The sequence below is a fragment of the Corylus avellana genome, chromosome ca5 (assembly GCF_901000735.1).
Source record: "Corylus avellana chromosome ca5, CavTom2PMs-1.0".
In the NCBI taxonomy this organism is placed as follows: Eukaryota; Viridiplantae; Streptophyta; class Magnoliopsida; order Fagales; family Betulaceae; genus Corylus; species Corylus avellana.
The window spans coordinates 7,355,314-7,359,536 of NC_081545.1; the positions used below are offsets into that span (position 1 = coordinate 7,355,314).

The 4,223-nt window shown below is 34.2% G+C and overlaps 1 long non-coding RNA gene across 1 annotated transcript; it reads right to left on the reverse strand.

The window, feature by feature from the left end:
* Positions 1–561: 561 nt before the first annotated feature.
* LOC132181042 (uncharacterized) lies at positions 562–2,407 on the reverse strand. The gene is made up of 2 exons (XR_009440218.1): positions 1,914–2,407; positions 562–888 (listed from the first exon to the last, which is right to left on the reverse strand). It is a non-coding gene; the product is annotated as an uncharacterized LOC132181042 (long non-coding RNA).
* Between the last annotated feature and the right edge of the window lie 1,816 nt (positions 2,408–4,223).

The following is a 4,223-nucleotide window of genomic DNA, read 5'->3' on the forward strand; positions in this document are numbered from 1 at the left end:
GAGTCCTAGTCAGGTCCCGACGATATCCCGAGCCGGTCCCAGGCTGGTCCCGGTCAATTTTCAGGCGGGTCTTGGCATGATCCGCCAATTCTAGAATGAGATGCTCAAAGTATATATATATATATATATATACATAGACACACACACACATGGCAGGTTTCCAAGTCTTTCATTACATCATATCTCATCAAAACCTTCTCCGATTTTGGGCGAGTGTGGTCCAACCCAAGTTTTTTCATTGTTGTAATATTTCATAAATAAGAAGTGTATTTAGTTTTGATCTCTCTTCTACTTTTGGTTGTGAGTCCTTAGACTAGTATAATTTTGTTGCACTACTTGAAAATCGGTTCCTTTCTAAAAAAAAAAAAAAAAATTGGTTGTTCTTAATTTTTGGACATGGCATTTTTCCACGGACTCGAGCAAAAGGAATCAAAAACAAGTAACTATTGATTGGCATTAATTGTAATGTTAAACCGAAATAATAGAGGGTGAAAGTGTAAATACATACTTTAGGATCTAATTGAGAAATGTGGAACTTGATTTAGTCAAAAACCTAAGCAGCCAACTCCACTTGAATTGATTCTTGCATGTTCATAACTTGCTCAAATCCTCATCCCACACAAAAAAATAAAAATAAATAAAAATAAAATAAAGAAAGAAGGAAAGAAAAGAAAAATATTACGCTTGAATTAGAAGAGAATATATTTGGACTTAAGCTAGAAATAGAAGAGTGACCAAAATGGTGTTGCAGATTATGAGCTACCTTCGCCAACTGATCATCATCGTTTAAGACCAGGTTTCCGAATCCATGAGCTTCACATTCCGATTTGTAGACGAGGAATCAAGATACGTAGACCGATAATCTTCACCTCCAATCGTATTCGATACCTTGAGGTTTCCATCCAGTGGCGGATTTAGAAATTGAAGTTACCAGGGGCACAAAAAAATAATAAAACATAATGATAATTTTTTTTTTCTCTTTATGTATTATATTTTTATTATAATATGATAAATACAATAAAAAATTAAATTATACTACAATATACGTATCATGAAGCAAATCAAACTCATCAAATTACCCAACAAAGAAAAAAAAAATTAAAGTAACTATTAAAAATCTTTATCTAACGACGTCACAAACACATAATAATTTAAAATACTTGCGAAATAAATTAAGCACAATTAAATAACTAAAAGTATCTAAAAAAAAATGAATACCTTTGAGTGAATTAGTTATCTTGAAAAATTTCTTGAAAACACACGGACCACAAAAAGGAGTTAGTCCAACAATGCTGCAAACCAATAAAAACAAATAATTAAAGCAATATTCTTGTTTATAATTAAATTGTCTTTTTTTTTTTTTTTTTGAAAGCAATAATATTCTTGTGAGTTTTACTATAAATTAAAGACTAAAAAGTAAAAACAATTTTAAAGACTATTTCCCCACTACTATCTCACAAATTTTTTTTTTTCCCTAAGCAATTCTAGAAAGAAAGATTTATTTTCTCAATTAAAAACTAAAGATAATGACAAATTACTTTCTTGATCACCACTCTTCACGAATGACCTTTTTATTTTTATTTTTTTATTTTCTCAATTCTAGGTGTGGCCGTGTGTCACTGACTCGCTGGCACACGGCCACACCTAGATTCAAGACCCAACTTTTTTTCTTCTTATTTTGTGTTTTTTTTGTTTAGTGTTTCACCCACACACCGACACACGGCCACACCTTCTTCAAAATCACAAATTCACAAATCACATAATCACAGTCTAAGTCTTATTTCACCTTTCACTCCTCAAGCCAACAAAAATGGTGTCACCGTTCCTACCGCTTTTCTTTTAGAAAAGCCTCAAATCTCAAAGCATAAATAACATTAGAGACTATAATCTACAGAGAAGAGAGTGAAACTCACGATGCCCTGTTCACTTCTGCTGGTGGTGCGTGGACGGCGTCATGGCGAGCTGAAGACGACGGTGGATGTACAGCAGTCAACAGATCGGTGGATGTACAACCAATCTTGGTGTGCTTCTCTTGCCTTTGGTATTTCTTCAACTACAAAAAATTTCTCTTTTTCTTTGGGTTTGGGTTGGGTGAGATGAGAATGTGAGATTGAGTAAGATTTGAGATTTGTTTGAAAAACAAACTTTGCCTCCTTTCCCCTTCTGCAGCGTGCCTTGTGAATTTTGTCAAGTTGACAAAATGGTGATTGCGTGTTGAGCGGAAAGCAGGAAAAAACTTCTATTTTATTTTTATTTTTATTTATTAAATTTTTTTTGGACATTGCAGTCCAGCCAGTCCTCTCTAGTCTAGTAGAGATGGTAAAAAATTTGTAGGGGGTACATTTTTGGATTTTGTTGGGCGGGTTGGAGACTAGAGAGCTTTTCTTTTTTCTTTTTTATTTTTAGCAGGGGCGCCCTTCAAATTTTTACTTTAAAATTTTTTTAAATTTTTTTTTACCGGGGGCGACCGCCCCTGGGTCGCCCCCACGTGTATCCGCCACTGCCCAAGAGAAGAATAAAACAAAATAAGACAGGTTTCGTTGAAAAGACCTCTCACCCTCTTCCGCACTAATGTAAGAACGGTCCAAGACAGACGATCTGATCTGAAAAAACAGTATTCTACAATTACCCTGCTGTTTTGTATGTTTGTATGAATGCTGTTCGGGCCAGACCGTATATATATTTCGTTTGGGTGAAAAGTGTGCTTCATTTTAGTAGTTGCAGCTGATGAAGATTTTCCAACTGATCAAAATTCCTAGAATTGTAAAGAGTGATGTATTTTACTTTAAGGCCTCCAGCCTCCTGAAAGAAACAAGCAGAAGCTAATTATCAATTGCTCATTTGAGGTATTAAATGTAGACAAAGTTCAAGGTTAATTCAACACTGTAATAGGAACCAGTCTTAATCAGCATTCAACTCAATATATAGTCGGAGGACTTGGTAAAGTGAGATCCCATTTTGAATAATTGATATACGTACAAGAAGGTGGCATAGAACACGTGGTGCTAACTTTGTTGAGAAAGAAAAAAAGCGCAGTTGTTCATATTATTTTAGCTTTTGTTGACCATTATTTTGGTCATTGTTGGTCTAATTATTGACCCAGACCCATCTTAGGGTATTTGTGGAATTGTCTAATGACTAGGCAGGCTTTAATTTTGTGGTATTGTTTGAAAAATCATACCCATTTAAGGCCATTGGTTGGTCTCATTTATGATCCATAGTTGGCTCGTATTTTGGCCCGTAGTTAAGCCTCTTTTGCCAAATGTTATTAAGGGCCCACCTTGGATCACTGTCGTTGCCAACCGCGTCTATTTATCGCCGCTAGCCGCCATCAACTCCAACGAGTTTCTTGTATTCGTCAAATGCAAACTCAAACTTCTAAATTCTTCCACCTTAAGTTTGAGAAGGGATGCTAGCATATATTAGGGGAATTTCATAAATTGATGTAGATCGGAGTGTATTCCGAACCCATATGTTATTTCATGTTTTTTTCGTTTAAGTGTTATGGCCGTCCAGACGGGCGCCGTCAGTTTGTTTTATTTTCTACCCGACTTTATATTGTTATTTTATTAGGGTTAGGGTTTTGTGAGTCTTTATTTCGTTATTTTATTAGGTTTAGGGTTTTGAGAGTATTTATGTCATATTTTATTAGGTTTTGGGTTTTGGGTTATAAATATATGCTTAGAGTCTCTAGAGAAAGGGAGTTATTGTTTATTATTGATTTTGTTGAATAAGAAACCTTAGAGTTGAGTGTTCTTCTTTATTTTTCTTAAAAACCTAGAGAGTATCTAGCTTTTGTCAAGAAGATTTCTTAGATCATTGATAGAATCAAGATCTAGAAATACATATCCGCTGCTTATTGATGATCTTCGCAGCAGCCTACTAAGTCACACTGCATCTTAAATTTGATTGTATTCAGATCCCCTAAGATATGCTAACATTTTGATCATTAGGGATATTAGCTAGACTCATTTAGGTACTTATAAGATTGTTAAAATTGGGTCTTATATTGTGTATCGTTGAAAGGTTGCCTTGATTAATAGAATGTTAGTTGTATATGCATTTTAGTTATTTTCTAAGAGTAAATGCCAGATTTTTCTGTTCATGTTTATGTTTATAGGTGCTTCAATATTCCTGCCATGGTATACCAATAGGTTATACCAATTAAATTTTGTTACATAATATTTTTTTAAAACACATGATTAATATTATTAATTAATTAA